This window comes from Somniosus microcephalus, chromosome 1, assembly GCF_052327205.1.
Source record: "Somniosus microcephalus isolate GS21.2 chromosome 1, FLI_Smic_1.0, whole genome shotgun sequence".
Classification (NCBI taxonomy): Eukaryota; Metazoa; Chordata; class Chondrichthyes; order Squaliformes; family Somniosidae; genus Somniosus; species Somniosus microcephalus.
This window is the reverse complement of record NC_140987.1, coordinates 338,883,542-338,901,822: the sequence shown is the minus strand read 5'-3', so window position 1 is coordinate 338,901,822 and position 18,281 is coordinate 338,883,542. Positions and strand designations below refer to the sequence as shown.

The following is an 18,281-nucleotide window of genomic DNA, read 5'->3' as shown; positions in this document are numbered from 1 at the left end:
TGACCACACCGGTATATAAACGTTGTGTAGGGATTTGCTGGGCAGTTCAGCCCTGACCTACGAATAGTAAAGACCTGTTAAAGTTATTCTTGTGGTCTGTGTCCAGTGATTTATAATAAGCATAACTGGGACACACAGACTTAACAGTGGCGACGAGTCCGATCTTACCCTGCGGCAGTTTTATATCCAAGGCAGCTTCGTCCTCAGAATGGGTGTCGAGAAGAGGCATCCGCCCTCATCATCCTGCTGAGCACCATCGCACGGGAGGCATCGAGAGCCCGGGTTAAAAAAAAAAAGAAAAATTCTGACCACGAAGCCCTCCATCAGCGACAGGCAGTGATCATCCCTTCTACCACGGTGGTGGATAAGCCGATCAGCGACACGAGCAGAAAGTCGGCCGCGTTGACTGTGGAGTGGGGGAGGGAAAACGGAGGAAAAAAGGGCGGAGAACTCGACCACGGCCGGTGAAAAGGGCCGGGCTGCAATCGAGGCCGAGAGGCGCAGCGACTGGGGCAGCTTAAGGCACGAGAGCCGCGGAGAACTCAAACGCAGCCAGTGTAAAGGACCGGGCTGCATGCGGGGCTGAGAGGTGCAACAGCAGGGGAAGCGTGAATGCCCACGGGAACCGCGGGGGAGTAAAAGCAGCGGTGGGGAATTGAGAACCGCTGGGGAGGCGAGAACGGCAGCAGCACGGCAATCGCCATTGCAGCCAGTGGGGGAAGAAGGCAAACGCAGGAATCCGCCATTGTAGTCGGCGGGGGAAGTAGACGAGCGCGGGAAAGACCGCCAAGCACGGGAAGCCGCCATTTTTGTAGGCGGGGGAAGAAGACAAGCGCGGGAAGCCGCCATTTTGAGAAAAAGAAAAATTTAAAAACTTGCAAGGATGCCTAAACATGGGAACATTAATACCTTTGATAGCGATATCAAAGATTGGACCACGTATGTAGAACGCATGGAAGTTTATTGTAAAGCAAATAAGGTACCAGATGATGAGAAAGCACTAACCTTATTAAGCTCAATGGGTGCGAAGACAAACAGGCTATTGAAGCACCTTCTATCACCAGATAAACCGACGGATCAGACTTTCGCGAATATTGTTACTGTCCTGAAAAATAATTTAAACCCCATGCCACTGATGATAGCGGAACGATTTAAATTTTACAGAAGAACGCAGCTGAAAGACGAAAGCAATGCTGAATTTTTAATTGAACTGCGTAAGCTATCAAAGTACTGTCAGTTTGGAACAGGACTAGCAGATGCGCTGAGAGATAAATTTGTGTGTGGCTTGTTAAAAGAAGGAACACAAAAGTGACTGCTTGAGGAGAATGATCTTACGCTTGATAAAGCTGTCACTATTGCAGCATCGCACGAAGCCGCAGCGAGAGGCACTGCGGAAATGCAGCTACTGTCACCGGAACTCAGCACCAATCAAATGGTCTTGGGTACAGTAAAATGTTATCGTTGTGGAAAGACAACGCACGATCAGAACCAGTGCTGGTTCAAAAATCAGGAATGCAGAAAATGTGGCAGGCTTGGTCACATAGCTAAAGTATGCCGGTCATAAAGAAGACCAGCAACAAAAAGTCACCGCAGGAAAAGTACAGAAAGGTACACAAGCTGACAGAGAACAGTTCGAACGAACAGAAGTCAAATTCAGACTCCAGCAGTAATGAACTGGGTAGTCTAAGAGTACACAATGTTGGTAATGAAGCAGACCTCCAAACAATCTGGGTCACACTTCAGATAGCAGGAGTCCAAGTGAAGATGGAATTGGACACTGGATCGGCATTGACGGTCATGAATAAGCAAGATTACAAAAGGTTATTCCCACATATTCCCCTACGGGATACGGAGATTGTATTGAAAACATACACGGGGCAAAGAGTATACCCCATCGGGAAGATAGAGGTAAAGGTGGTCCACAAGGGCAAAGAAAGCCGAGGAATGGACTTATATGTGCTACCTGAAGGAGGTCCACCACTACTGGGACGGGAGTGGATTAGGAAAATAAATATGGACTGGCATTCCTTAAAAGCACTAACTGTAGATTCCGGTAAAAAAGATGTCAAACCTAAACGATTGTCCAGAATATTGGACGATGCTAAAGAGGTGTTCCAACAGGGACTGGGAACACTGAGAGGAATTACGGCAAACATCAAGGTTGAAGAACATGCAAACCCGAAATTTTTCAAAGCCAGACCAGTACCTTATGCGATACGACCTGCTGTGGAAGCTGAGCTGGAAGGGCTAGAACGTTCAGGAGTACTGTCTAAGGTAGACTGGAGTGAGTGGGCCATGCCCATTGTCCCCGTCATGAAGTGTTCATCGAGCAACAGTCTGGGGGAACCGGGGAAGGTTTGCATCTGTGGAGATTACAAGATCACTGTTAATCCGATGCTTCACACGGTGCAGTATCCACTTCCGCGGATTGAGGATATCTTCGCTTCGTTGTCTGGCGGGAAACACTTCACCAAGGTAGACCTGGCGCAGGCGTACTTACAGATGGAAGTTGAGGAAGAGTCACGCCAGTATCTCACGATCAACACGCATAGAGGCTTGTACTGATATAATAGACTGGTTTTTGGAGTGGCATTGGCTCCAGCAATTTGGCAGAGGGCCATGGAGCAGGTATTACAGGGAATTCCAGGCACACAATATTACCTGGACGATATTCTGATTACAGGAGATGATGACGAGGAACACCTTGCAAATTTGGAACTGGTGCTCACCAGATTGAAAGAATATGGACTTCGAGTTCATCGCCAGAAATGTGAGTTCTTTCAGAAGCGGATCTCGTACTGTGGTCATGTCATTGACCAGGAGGGGCTTCATAAGTCTCCTGACAAGATCGAAGCTGTTGTGAAGGCTCCCGCTCCGGATAATGTATCCCAGTTGAGGTCGTTCCTAGGGTTGATTAACTATTACCATAAGTTTCAGCCAAATTTATCCACGGTGATGCACCCGCTGAATGCTCTTTTGCAGAAGGGAGTACCATGGAAGTGGAGCGAGGACTGTAAGTGGGCCTTTCGCAAAAGCAAGGCATTGATCACCTCAGAGGAAGTGTTGGCTCACTTCAACCCAACGCTGCCTATTCGTTTGGCTTGTGATGCTTCTCCATATGGTATTGGGGCAGTACTCTCACACAAGTTGCCAAATGGCCTGGAGAGGCCAGTTGCGTTCACATCCAGATCATTGACCTCCGCTGAGCGCAACTATGCTCAGATAGATAGGGAGGCTCTCAGCCTTGTGTGGGGAGTAAAGAAGTTTAATCATTACCTGCAGGGCCAAAAGTTTACGCTTCTGACAGACCACCAGCCGTTGGTATCCATTTTTAACCCTAAGAAGGGTGTTTCGGTGATGACAGCACAGAGACTCCAGAGATGGTCCCTTTTCCTAGGGGCACATCAATATCAGATCGAATTCAAAGGTACAAAGCAGCATGGTAATGCTGATGGGCTGTCGCGCCTGCCACTACCTACAGAGGAGGAGGCACCGACGGTTGACCCTGTTGAGTTATTTCACTCGACCATCATCGAATGTTTACCAGTCACCAATGCAAGTATTGAAAGAGAAACCAGGAATGACCCGACACTGTCCCGGGTCTACGAAGAGACAGTGAAGGGATGGCCAGCACATGGTGATCCACTGTTACCGGCATTCTCAGCAAGACGAGAACAGCTGTCCGTCTGTCAAGGAACATTGATGTATGGAACAAGGGTGATTATTCCTCCTAAGTTAAGAGAGAGAGTTCTAAAGGAGCTGCATGAAGGTCATCTGGGGGGAGTCAAGATGAAAAGCCTTGCTAGGGCTTATGTGTGGTGGCTGGGTATCGACCAACAGATAGAGGATTTGATGAAAAGCTGCTCAGGGTGCCAAAAAGTGCAAAATGCACCTCCGATTGCACAGCTACATCCATGGGAATGGCCTTCAACCCCATGGCAACGTGTACATATTGACTTTGCTGGTCCATTCATGGACTCCATGTTTTTAATTGCGGTGGACGCACATTCTAAATGGCCAGAAGTGATTAAGATGACTACCACTACCTCGGAAAAGACGATCGCGGTGTTAAGAACGATATTTGCAAGAAATGGATTGCCAGAACAAATATGTTCAGACAACGGACCGCAGTTCGTGTCAGAAGAATTCCAGAAATTCATGAAGAAGAATGGGGTGAAACATTATACCTCTGCCCCATATCATCCGGCTACAAACGGGTTGGCCGAGAGATTTGTACAAACGTTCAAAAAAGCAATAAAGGCCATGAGCGAAGATCAGATTCCACTACAACACAAGGTGGACAAATTCCTACTGGCATATCGAAACGCCACTCATGCAGTGACAAACCAAAGTCCTGCCATGATGTTCTATAACAGGAGGTTGCGGTCCAGGTTGGACTTGTTAAAACCAAATGTGCAGAGGGAAGTTGAAAACAAACAGTTCCAGCATATAAATAACAAGACCACTCGGAGTTTCGAAATAGGACAACCAGTGTTAGCCCGGGACTATAAAAACGAGAAATGGCAATCTGGAACAATTCAGGCCAGACAAGGACCCCTGATGTACACGGTAGATATTGGTGAAAATGTAATACGGCGTCATGCTGACCAACTGGTAGAATCGAGAACAAGGGTCGAACCCAGGGTTACGGCAGAGACAACCGTGGAAGAAGTTAGTGAACCTGAAGCATCTACCTCAGAAGTGAATGTACCTGAGGATGATGTCCAATCCATAAGAGATCAACTAGATGAGTCACCCCAGCAACGAGAATCACAGACCCCTGAAAGGCGTTATCCAACTCGAATCAGGAGGCCTCCTCAGAGACTGAATCTTTGAACTGTTTTGCATGAAGTTGTATATATATATATCTATATGTTATTATGTTATGTTAAATGGGGATATAACTGTTAAGCTAAAAAGGGAGGATTGTGGTGTATGTAACCTGTTCCACCTTAAGAGAACTACCTTAAGAGATGTACTACTTTCTCTTGGCTGCTGTATACTGTAATACCGGTGGTGACCACACCGGTATATAAATGTTGTGCAGGGATTTGCTGGGCATTTCAGCCCTGACCTCCGAATAGTAAAGACCTTGTTGAGTCTGTGTATCCCAGTTATGTTTAGGATCAATCACTGACACAGACAACAAGAATAACTTTTAACAGGTCTTTACTATTCGCAGGTCAGGGCTGAACTGCCCAGCAAATCCTTACACAACACTTATATACCGGTGTGGTCACCACCGGTATTACAGTATACAGCAGCCAAGAGAAAGTAGTACATCTCTTAAAGTAGTTCTCTTAAGGTGGAACAGGTTACATACACCACAATCCTCCCTTTTTAGCTTAACAGTTATATCCCCATTTAACATAACATAATAACATATTTACAACTTCATGCAAAACAGTTCAAAGATTCAGTCTCTGAGGAGGCCTCCTGATTCGAGTTGGATAACGCCTTTCAGGGGTCTCTGATTCTCGTTGTTGGGGTGACTCATCTAGTTGGTCTCTTATGGATTGGACATCATCATCAGGTACATTCACTTCTGAGGTAGATGCTTCAGGTTCACTAACTTCTTCCACGGTTGTCTCTGCCGTAACCATGGGTTCGACCCTTGTTCTCGATTCTACCAGTTGGTCAGCATGACGCCGCATTACATTTTCACCAACATCTACCGTGTACATCAGGGGTCCTTGTCTGGCCCGAATTGTTCCAGATTGCCATTTCTTGTTTTTATAATCCCGGGCTAACACTGGTTGTCCTATTTCGAAACTCCGAGTGGTCTTGTTATTTATATGCTGGAACTGTTTGTTTTCAACTTCCCTCCGCACATTTGGTTTTAACAAGTCCAACCTGGACCGCAACCTCCTGTTATAGAACATCATGGCAGGACTTTGGTTTGTCACTGCATGGGTGGCGTTTCGATATGCCAGTAGGAATTTGTCCACCTTGTGTTGTAGTGGAATCTGATCTTCGCTCATGGCCTTTATCGCTTTTTTGAACATTTGTACAAATCTCTCGGCCAACCCATTTGTAGCCGGATGATATGGGGCAGAGGTATAATGTTTCACCCCATTCTTCTTCATGAACCTCTGGAATTCTTCTGACATGAACTGCGGTCCGTTGTCTGAACATATTTGTTCTGGCAATCCATTTCTTGCAAATATCGTTCTTAACACCGCGATTGTCTTTTCCGAGGTAGTGGTAGTCATCTTAATCACTTCTGGCCATTTAGAATGTGCGTCCACCGCAATTAAAAACATGGAGTCCATGAAAGGACCAGCAAAGCCAATATGTACACGTTGCCATGGGGTTGAAGGCCATTCCCATGGATGCAGCTGTGCAATCGGAGGTGCATTTTGCACTTTTTGGCACCCTGAGCAGCTTTTCGTCAGATCCTCTATCTGTTGGTCGATACCCGGCCACCACACATAAGCCCTAGCAAGGCTTTTCATCTTGACTCCCCCCAGATGACCTTCATGCAGTTCCTTTAGAACTCTCTCTCTTAACTTAGGAGGAATAATCACCCTTGTTCCATACATCAATGTTCCCTGACAGACGGACAGCTGTTCTCGTCTTGCTGAGAATGCCGGTAACAGTGGATCACCATGTGCTGGCCATCCCTTCACTGTCACTTCGTAGACCCTGGACAGTGTCGGGTCATTCCTGGTTTCTCTTTCAATACTTGCATTGGTGACTGGTAAACATTCGATGATGGTCGAGTGAAACAACTCAACAGGGTCAACCGTCGGTGCCTCCTCCTCTGTAGGTAGTGGCAGGCGCGACAGCCCATCAGCATTACCATGCTGCTTTGTACCTTTGAATTCGATCTGATATTGATGTGCCCCTAGGAAAAGGGACCATCTCTGGAGTCTCTGTGCTGTCATCACCGAAACACCCTTCTTAGGGTTAAAAATGGATACCAACGGCTGGTGGTCTGTCAGAAGCGTAAACTTTTGGCCCTGCAGGTAATGATTAAACTTCTTTACTCCCCACACAAGGCTGAGAGCCTCCCTATCTATCTGAGCATAGTTGCGCTCAGCGGAGGTCAATGATCTGGATGCGAACGCAACTGGATGCAAACGCAACTGGCCTCTCCTGGCCATTTGGCAACTTTTGTGAGAATACTGCCCCAATACCATATGGAGAAGCATCACAAGCCAAACGAATAGGCAGCATTGGGTTGAAGTGAGCCAACACTTCCTCTGAGGTGATCAATGCCTTGCTTTCGCGAAAGGCCCTCTTACAGTCCTCGCTCCACTTCCATGGTTCTCCCTTCTGCAAAAGAGCGTTCAGCGGGTGCAGCACCGTGGATAAATTTGGCAGAAACTTATGGTAATAGTTAATCAACCCTAGAAACAAACTCAATTGGGATACATTATCCGGAGCGGGAGCCTTCACAACAGCTTCGATCTTGTCAGGAGACTTATGAAGCCCCTCCTGGTCAATGACATGACCACAGTACGAGATCCGCTTCTGAAAGAATTCACATTTCTGGCGATTAACTCGAAGTCCATATTCTTTCAATCTGGTGAGCACCAGTTCCAAGTTTGCAAGGTGTTCCTCGTCATCATCTCCTGTAATCAGAATATCGTCCAGATAACATTGTGTACCTGGAATTCCCTGTAATACCTGCTCCATGGACCTCTGCCAAATTGCTGGAGCCGATGCCACTCCAAAAACCAGTCTATTATACTGGTACAAGCCTCTATGCGTGTTGATCGTGAGATACTGGTGTGACTCTTCCTCAACTTCCATCTGTAAGTACGCCTGCGCCAGGTCTATCTTGGTGAAGTGTTTCCCGCCGGACAACGAAGCGAAGATATCCTCACTCCGTGGAAGCGGATACTGCACCGTGTGAAGCACCGGATTAACAGTGATCTTGAAATCTCCACAGATGCGAACCTTCCCCGGTTCCCCCGGCTTGTTGCTCGATGAACGCTTCATGACGGGGACAATGGACGTGGCCCACTCACTCCAGTCTACCTTAGACAGTACTCCTGAATGTTCTAGCCCTTCCAGCTCAGCTTCCACAGTAGGTCGTATTGCATAAGGTACCGGTCTGGCTTTGAAAAATTTCGGGTTTGCATGTTCTTCAACCTTGATGTTTGCCATAATTCCTCTCAGTGTTCCCATTCCCTGTTGGAGCACCTCTTTAGCATCGTCCAATATTCTGGACAATCGTTTAGGTTTAACATCTTTTGTACCAGAATCTACCGTTAGTGCTTTTAAGGAATGCCAGTCCATATTTATTTTCCTAATCCACCCCCGTCCCAGTAGTGGTGGACCTCCCTCAGGTAACACATATAAGTCCATTCCTCGGCTTTCTTTGCCCTTGTGGACCACCTTTACCTCTATCTTCCCGATGGGGTATACTCTTTGCCCCGTGTATGTTTTCAATACAATCTCCGTATCCCGTAGGGGAATATGTGGGAATAACCTTTTGTAATCTTTCTTATTCATGACCGTCAATGCCGATCCAGTGTCCAATTCCATCTTCACTTGGACTCCTGCTATCTGAAGTGTGACCCAAATTGTTTGGAGGTCTGCTTCCTTACCAACATTGTGTACTCTTAGACTACCCAGTTCATTACTGCTGGAGTCTGAATCTGACTTCTGTTCGTTCGAACTGTTCTCTGTCACCTTGTGTACCTTTCTGTACTTTTCCTGCGGTGACTTTTTGTTGCTGGTCTTCTTTCCTGACCGGCATACTTTAGCTATGTGACCAAGCCTGCCACATTTTCTGCATTCCTGATTTTTGAACCAGCACTGGTTCTGATCGTGCGTTGTCTTTCCACAACGATAACATTTTACTGTACTCAAGACCATTTGATTGGTGCTGAGTTCCGGTGACCGTAGCTGCATTTCAGCAGTGCCTCTCGCTGCGGCTTCGTGCGATGCTGCAATAGTGACAGCTTTATCAAGCGTAAGCTCATTCTCCTCAAGCAGTCACTTTTGTGTTCCTTCTTTTAACAATCCACACACAAATTTATCTCTCAGCGCATCTGCTAGTCCTGTTCCAAACTGACAGTACTTTGCTAGCTTACGCAGTTCAATTAAAAATTCAGCGTTGCTTTTGTCTTTCAGCTGCGTTCTTCTGTATAATTTAAATCGTTCCGCTATCATCAGCAGCGTGGGGTTTAAATTATTTTTCAGGACAGTAACAACATTCGTGAAAGTCTGATCCGCCGGTTTATTTGGTGATAGAAGGTGCTTCAATAGCCCGTATGTTTTCGCACCCATTGAGCTTAATAAGGTTAGTGCTTTCTCATCATTTGGTACCTTATTTGCTGTACAATACACTTCCATGCGTTCTACATACGTGGTCCAATCTTCGATATCGCTATCAAAGGTATTAATGCTCCCATGTTTAGGCATCCTTGCAATTTTTTTTTTTTAATTTTGCTTTTTCTCAAAATGGCGGCTTCCCGCGCTTGTCTTCTTCCCCTGCCTACTAAAATGACAGCTTCCCGTGCTTGGCGGTCTTTCCCGCGCTCGTCTTCTTCCCCCGCCGACTACAATGGCGGATTCCCGCGTTTGCCTTCTTCCCCCGCTGGCTGCAATGGCGATTGCCTTGCTGCTGCCGTTCTCGCCTCCCCAGCGGTTCTCACTCCCCGACCCTGCTTTGCCTCGCAGCCCCGCTTGCAGCCCCGTCCTTTACACCGGCTGCGTTTGAATTCTCCGCGGCTCTCGAGCCTTAAGCTGCTCCAGTCGCTGCGCCTCTCGGCCTCGATTGCAGCCCGGCCCTTTCTACCGGCCGTGGTCGAGCTCTCCGCCCTTATTCCTCCGTTTTCCCTCCCCTACTCCACAGCCAACGTGGCCGACTTTCTGCTCGTGTCGCTGATCGGCTTACCCACCACCGTGGTAGAAGGGATGATCACTGCCTGTCGCTGATGGAGGGCTTCGTGGTCAGAATTCTTTTTCTTTTTAACCCGGTTTCTCGATGCCTCCCGTGCGATGGTGCTCAGCAGGATGATGAGGGCGGATGCCTCTTCTCGACGCCCCTTCTGAGGATGAAGCTGCCTTGGATGTAAAACTGCCGCAGGGTAAGATCGGACTCGTCGCCACTGTTGAGTCTGTGTGTCCCAGTTATGTTTAAGATCAATCACTGACACAGACAACAAGAATAACTTTTAACAGGTCTTGCCAATTCGGAGGTCAGGGCTGAACTGCCCAGCAAATCCTTACACAACACTTATATACCGGTGTGGTCACCACCGGTATTACAGTATACAGCAGCCAAGAGAAAGTAGTACATCTCTTAAAGTAGTTCTCTTAAGGTGGAACAGGTTACATACACCACAGACCTGTTAAAGTTATTCTTGTGGTCTGTGTCCAGTGATTTATAATAAGTATAACTGGGACACACAGATTTAACACGGGCCATGTCATCCATCCAGTCTACCGGGTTCTTGCCAGTCTTGCCCTTGAGGGCCTCGTACAGGGGTTGCACGAGTAGTGCCGCCTTAGGCACGAAACGGTGGTAAAAGTTTACCATGGCTAGGAATTCCTGCAGGGCCTTTACGTTCTGCGGGCGTGGAAAGGATGTCACCGCCTCTACTTTCGAAGGTAAAGGAACCGCTCCCTCTGAGGCCAAACTGACGCTTGGCCGGGTTGATAATCAGGCCGCGTTGGCTGAGGCATCGAAAAAGGGTGCGTAGGTGGCAGGTATGTTCTTCCTTAGTAGGACTGACAATTAGAATATCATCCAGGTAGACGAAGAGGAACTTGAGGTCCCGCAGCACGGAGTCCATCAGGCGTTGGAAAGCCTGGGCGGCGTTCTTTAAACCAAACGGCATTCGTAAAAACTCAAAGAGGCCGAATGGGGTGGTGACTGCGGTCTTCTGGACGTCTTGTGGATGAGCTGGGACCTGGTGGTAGCCCCGGACGAGGTCGATTTTTGAGAACACGGTGTTCCCTGCCAAATGGGCAGAGAAATCCTGGATGTGGGGGATCGGGTACCGATCAGGAGTGGTGGCGTCGTTGAGGCGTCGATAGCCGCCGCATGGCCGCCATCCGCCGCCAGGCTTCGGGACGATATGGAGGGGTGAAGACCAGGGACTATTCAACCGGTGAATAATCCCTAACCGTTCCATGGTTGCGAACTCCGCCTTTGCGACCGCCAGCTTGCCAGGTTCCAGGCACCAGGCCCGCGCGTAGACCGGGGGGCCGTTGGTGGTGATGTGGTGTTTCACACCATGTTCAGTGGCTGTGGAGGAGAACGTGGGTCTTGTCAGGTCGGGGAATTCGCCAAGCAGGTAAGCGAACTCATCAGGAGTCAGGAACGCACAGGAGATGGTGCGTGATGTAGTGTTACTGCGGTAACGTGGAAGAGAATTAAAAGTTGCTGCGTTGATCAGCCGCCGGTTCCTAACATCGACCAGGAGACTGTTGGCGCACAGGAAATCTGCGCCGAGGAGGGGCTGGGAAACTCTGGCCGTAACAAACTCCCAGTGAAAACATTGCCCCCCGAGGCACACCTCCACTCACTTTCTGCCGAAGGTCCGAATTGTTCCGCCATTGGCCGCTTCAAGGGTGGGGCCGTGATTCCCCGTCTGCACATCGAGGGTGGACGCGGGTAAAATGCTGCACTGTGCCCCGGTGTCGCACAGAAAACGACGACTGGAGAAAGTATCAGTGATGAACAACAATTCTCCCGCATTGCCGATCACCATCGTGGCCGCGGGGTGCCCGTTAGACCCGTTCCTCGGTGGTCGCAGTGTCAGTTGTTTGGTTTTTTTGGGAAAACTGCAGGGAGGGCGGCAATGCTTCGCCTTCGTGCCGAACTGCGCGTGGTAGAAACACAACCCAGCAGGCTGACGAGCTGGGGTGGCGTCTGCGGGGGATGGGCTCCTCGTGGCGGCGCAGTACTGCCGAGTTGCAGCATAAACTTTGTCAGCCTCCGCAGCGAGTGTTGCGCAGTCTTCAATTTCAGATCTGGCCAGGGCAGCTTGTACCTGTTCAGGCAGTTGGCTGAGGAAAATCTCGCGGAATAGGAAACATTTCCGTTCTGAGCCCAGGAGTGTGAGCATTTGGCTCATCAACTCTGAAGGCTTGGAGTCCCCGAGCCCGGGCATAGCGAGTAATCGACGGGCGCGCTCTGATTTTGTGAGCCCGAAAACCTGCAGTAACCGTGCTTTGAGGGTTTCATACTTGCGCTCCATTGGGGGGTTTTCGAGGAGGCTGATGATCCAAGAGGTGGTAGATCTGTTGAGTGCAGAGACCACATAAAGGTACTTGGTCTGATCCGCATCCATGTTCCTCAGGGCGAACTGAGCCTCGACCTGAATAAACCACGAGGGCGCTTGCTGCTCCCAGAACTACGGTAGCTTTAGCGAAACAGTGTTTGCTTCCATGCTGTGCTCTTCTTATGTGAAAACGTTCACAAAAACGGGGTCACCAATGTAGGAATTAACGAATTCCAATAAATAATGGAGATCGACACAAGAGAACAACTAAACAGCTCTTTACTCAACGGAGATGCCACGAGGACTCCTGGGCAGCCCCGTGGTTTGCGACATGACGTCATCGCGTTTGCCTGCGTTTTCCCGTGCTCTTAAAGGGGCCACGCCCCGTACATGCAAACTCTATATACAAAACACAGTAATGCCTAACACAATGGTACAGGTTTAGGCTGGTGTTAGAACATCGTTAAAGAGAATTATATACAGTTAGCCAGAGTCATTCAGTGGTTCTGCCACATTATGATGATTAATTTACATTAATATATGGGAGATGTTCATCTCAGCTCCCATTCTGAAAGTTCAATGAAAAATTTAATTACATGGGAAATTTGCACCTTTAAAATTCTCTCTTTAACTGAATCAGAACGCTTTCCATCTCTTTAATAAAGACATTGAGCATCCGTGTTATGATATTTTTACACTTTTGTTCTCGGTTTCCATCAATCCAGTTTTGTGGGGTTGTGAAGAGCACCTGATACGAGCAGGTATGACCCCAACTTACAAATCTGAGCCCAGAGCCTGACCGGGAGACTAATAACCGAGGATTTCAGATATGTCAAACCTTCTAGAAATATAAATTTCACTCCTAAATATTCACTGAGCTTGCCGGTTTTACTCTGGAAGGGACTGGTGGAATAATCTCTACATGAATTTCCTGTTCGCTATCTAATCATAGGGTGCTTCTTAAACCCCCACTACATTTTCTAACTGGCCAACAGTTTAAAGCTGTATTTCAATTAATCGTTCCATATATCAGCAATGATCAACACTGTGTTATTTACCTAGTACAATAAACGGTTCCCTGGTTCATTGAATTTATTATTTTTTACAAGTCAATGGATGTCCCCTTTAATTTCTTCCGTTCCCTCCAGTATTTTGGATTTGACTACAGTACCTCCTCCATTTTTGTAAGCCAGGTAAGGAATCGCCAGGCATTGCCCAGACCCACAGCAAAGCCGATCATTGAGAGCAAGTAGTCAATCTTCGAGGACCAGTTGCCTCGCTCCACATTCTCGTCACTTTCACCCCCATGTTCATTGGTGGCAGCCTGGGGGAAAGACAGGAAATGGCCGACTCAGAAGTTAGACTTTGGCAGACTAGAACTCAAGCAAAAACTACAGTTTTCACCTACTACAGAAACACTGTTTTTCTCCATTTAGCAGCAATCGGCTAATTCTCTCATCCATTATTGGACAATGATGAATGATTCTTCTGTTTACTGAGGGGTGGAATGTAAAACATGAGGAGGACACCTTTGTCCAAAGATCTTCTCGCTTTGTACTGCTCCGGGACTCTGGTTAAGGATTAATCAGCTCCACACCAGGCAATGACTCTTCTGCAGTCAGAACCCAGTTCCTTATATGCAATTTAAAAGGGGTGTAGTTCTGTTTACTGAGGTCATGATGACATCCAAGCTCCCAGAGTAATTCAACTGTTAATAGGTTGATCTGCCAGACCAAAATCTACAGGTTTCACAACATTTTTAAAGGGGTCAGTACCAAGTGCACCTGCAACAATCAAGTGCTCAGGCAAAACAGTACTCTGAATGTGTTTTCTTAAAAATGGGTCAATCTTTTCTAATGTCAGAAACTTAAAGGTAATCCACTGGTGCCTGAGTTCATTTTACACTTTTAAATTACAGTTTGAATATTTGGTTTTGCTCCAGTTATTCTGAGACTATCTGCTCCACCTCCAAGTGGTCTCACAACCAACACAGACTGATCCCAGTTCAGCTGCACCTGTGGGGTTTATAGATCACAGAAACCCCACAGTGCAGATAGAGGCCATTTCGGCCCATCGAGCCTGCACCGACACATATCCCACCCGATCCCTGTAACCCCATACACCAACACATATCCCACCCTATCCCTGTAAACCCACGTATTTAATCCCCCTAACACTAAGGGTCAATTTATCATAGCCAATCAACCTAACCCGCACATATTTGGACTGTGGGAGGAAACCGGAGCACCCGGAGGAAACCCACGCAAACACGGGGAGAATGTGCAAACTCCACACAGACAGTCACCCGAGGCCGGATTCGAACCTGGGTCCCTGGTGCTGTGAGGCAACTGTGCTAACCACTATGCCACCGTGCTGCTGCACTATTAGCGCTAAAGGGGTTTTGGAAACAACTGTTCTTAAGACTATCAGAGAGAAATTACTGTTGGTAATATCAGCAGACAGACGATTAGTCAGTTTACATGAGGTTCCTTAGTCTGCCCAGTTAGCGAAGGTGTTAACCCATTTATGATCAGACAAAATAGAGGATAGAGGACTGTAATGTGAATGCTTTAAATGTTTAGTCACTAATATCAACAGTATTACTACCCGATTGTGCAATGGATTATGTGTTTAATGAAGAGATTTAATTGGATATAACAGATAAAAACTGATCTTTGGAGCTGGTTTTTAACTGCTCAAATGACAATATTTTCAAAGCCACTCCCACCTCCAAAACATTCAGCAGGATTAAAAAGATTGAAGAAACTAACTACATTACTTTAATCTTAAAAAAATATTTATTACATATTGGATCAATATTATATTAATTGATAATCCCCTGCTTTGAGTAGCTCACCACCAGATTCTCAAGGGCAATTAGGGATGGGCAATAAATGCTGGCCTTGCCAGCAATGCCCACATCCCATGAACGAATAAAAAAAATACCAGTTTTTTTTGTCATTGTTACAGTGTCTGAGCTGTAAACTTGCAACCAGTATGTCCATGGAAGCAGGAATTCCCCATAATCTGTGCCAGAATAAAATTTCTTACCATGTGACAGGTTTTTAATGGGACGATCAATAAGGGGTTATGTTTTCTCTCTCTTCATAAGAGGCCGCAGAGTTTGATATGTATGCTTGTGAAGTGTTTAGTAAAAGGAGATCGTTGTAGTGCTGCTGGTATAAGAACGTCCCAAATTCCATGAATTGTTCCTTAATATGCTTAAACCACTGTTAACTAATAAAAAATACAGACCATAATAAGCAGAATTTCAAAAGCGAGAAATGGAGTATTCACAGTTAGCTTTATCCTTCACAGGGGAAAGATACTCAAATCTAATAATGATCCTGGAATATTTTTCAGTTTTACTCACAGCGCATTACTTGCCACAGATTATTTTCCAGTCATAGTTTCACCCACTGGGTAAGTTTTATGATTCAGGACTTCCAGTGCAGAAATTGCCGAGACTGGAGCACATTCAGGTGCAGAGGCTAATGCCTGAATCATATTCTGTTTATTAAAATTGTTGGATGGAAAATCATGCAGGTCACAGATCAGGAACACTGACCTTCACACTCGATATCGACTCCAGTCGTGTGAAGCTTGGAGCTGGGATCACTAAATATTAACATTCAACCCTCTCATCATCAAAGAACCATCAATACTAAAGGTTATCTTGCTCTACAATGTATTTATACACTTATATAAAAATAAATGATTCGTAAACCCCAATGTATGCAGAGTTGAACACTCCTTGTATTTCTGGAAATACTTCAACATCAGAAGCTGGATCTCATGGACAAGCTGAACTTGGAAAAGGCATGGTGGAAGGTAGGAGAAAAACTAGAGAAGGACACGGGATAAAGGCTAGAGCACTGGGGCGGGGGAGATTTGGCTTTGTGTCCATGGGGAGGGGAAAGCAGCAGAGGCAGCTTAATGAATGGTTCCAATCATAGTGACAAAGAAGTCCATGAGCTCCTCACACTTCTTGTTGAAGGTAAGTGTGGAGGGGGGCAGGAGAGATGGGTTTAGCGAGATGGTTGGTAGTGGACAAAAGAAGATAGAGGTTATCTTTGCTCTTCAGGATAATCCTGGAGTATTAATCAGTTTTGGCAAAAGTGAGTGAGGCCCAATAGCGCTAGATGTGATCCAGCCAGACCTGGTGATTGATGGTGAAACCAGTTGTGCGTCAGAAATGGGCAAATCTGTGACCCTTAGACTTGGGGAGCAAAGATGGGGGCCATACTGGGAGAATGACCAGGATGAGAAAGAGCAAAGGTTTTACTGGGAACAAAAGCATAAAAGGTGGAGGTGAAGGAGAGGTAAAGCAGATCGACAGCTGCATAAGTATTGTGGTGAATGGAAGGAGAAAGGCTAGGCAGTTGGCAGTTTGAAGGTTCAGTTGTGAGTGACTTGGGGCAGAGTCATTTCCAGGGGTGGACACAGAAGGAATTGAGGTTGTAGCACCATCCTTGTTTCTTTCACGTGCGCTGGATTCCATTATGATTGAGGATGGCAAAGCTCATAGATGCTTCTCCTCTCTTTCATTGCCTGATTGTCCACCACCATCCTTGACCGGTTGTTTTAGGCTTAACATCATAGAATGATAGAATGATACAGCACAGAAGGAGACCATTCAGTCCATCATGTCTGTACCGGCTCTTTAGTAAAGCTATCCAATTAATCCCACTTCCCTGCTCTTTCCCCATAGCCCTGCAAATTTCTTTCTCTTCAAGTATTTATTCAATTCCCTTTTGAATGTTACTACTGAATCTGCTTCCCACACCCTTTCAGGCAGTGCATTCCAGATAACAACAACTCACTGGTTAAAAAAATAATTCCTCATCTCGCTTCTGGTTCTTTTACCAATCATCTTAAATTTATGTCTTTTCGTTACCAACCCTTCTGCCACTGGAAACAGTTTCTCTTTATTTACTCTATCAAAACCATTAATGATTTTGAAGACCTCTATTAAATCTCCTCTAAACATTCTCTGCTCTAACAAGAACAACCCCAGCTTTTCCAGTCTCTCAACATGACTGAAGTTCCTCATCCCTGGAACCATTCTAGTAAATCTCCTCTGCACCCTCTCCAAAGGCTTGACATTCTTTCTAAAATGTGGTGCCCAGAGTTGAACACAATACTCCAGCTGAGGCCTAACCAGTGTTTTATAAAGGTTTAGCATAACTTCCTTGCTTTCGTACTCTATTCCTCTATTTATAAAGCAGCACGGTGGCATAGTGGTTAGCACTGTTGCCTCACAGCGCCAGGGACCCGGGTTCGAATCCAGCCTCGGGCGACTGTCTGTGTGGAGTTTGCACATTCTCCCCGTGTTTGCGTGGGTTTCCTCCGGGTGCTCCGGTTTCCTCCCACAGTCCAAAGATGTGCGGGTTAGGTTGATTGGCTATGATAAATTGACCCTTAGTGTTAGGGGGATTAAATGCATGGGGTTACAAGGATAGGGTGGGATATGTGTTGGTGTAGGGGGTACGGGGATTGGGTGGGATATGTGTCGCTGCAGGCTCGATGGGCCGAAATGGCCTCTATCTGCACTGTGGGGTTTCTGTGATTCTGTGATCAGTGGATTGGAGGTCAAGGCCAGAGACTCGGGCGTCGACCATGGGCAACCACCCAGTCATCCAGCAGAGACTCGAGAGTTATGGGGGAGGCTGTCGAGAGCCAGGCTTGGCTTTCCAGTCGAGGTGGTCCAGCGAAACGGGCTGGCAACAGGTAGTGCGCAGACCCTTCCCGGACAGCGGCGGGCTAGAGCCCGACCGAGCGGCACAGCAAAGGGCTGAGCAGCGTCGATGAGAGAGAGAGTGGGCAGAGCGCACAGGGCGCAGCCGGTGTTCAGGGGCCGAGCAGCGTCAAAGAGAGGGAGAGAGAGAGACGCACAGAAACCTGCGAGGTGCCGCCATTGCCACGAGGACCACCGAGAGCGGCGTTGGCAGCAGCGCAGGAGAAGCGCGCGAAACCTACAGGGTGCAGCCATTGCCACGAGAACCGCCGGGAGCGGCGTTGGCAGCAGCGGGGGAGGAAGGAAAGCACGGGAGATGCCATTTTAAGCCATTGGGAGAAGCCATTTTAAACCAC

General features: G+C 47.2%; 1 pseudogene; it reads right to left on the bottom strand.

Moving 5' to 3' along the window:
- The window catches only part of LOC147124929 (sodium- and chloride-dependent neutral and basic amino acid transporter B(0+)-like), a 214,305-nt pseudogene that overhangs the window by 151,982 nt on the left and 44,042 nt on the right, over nucleotides 1-18,281 (bottom strand).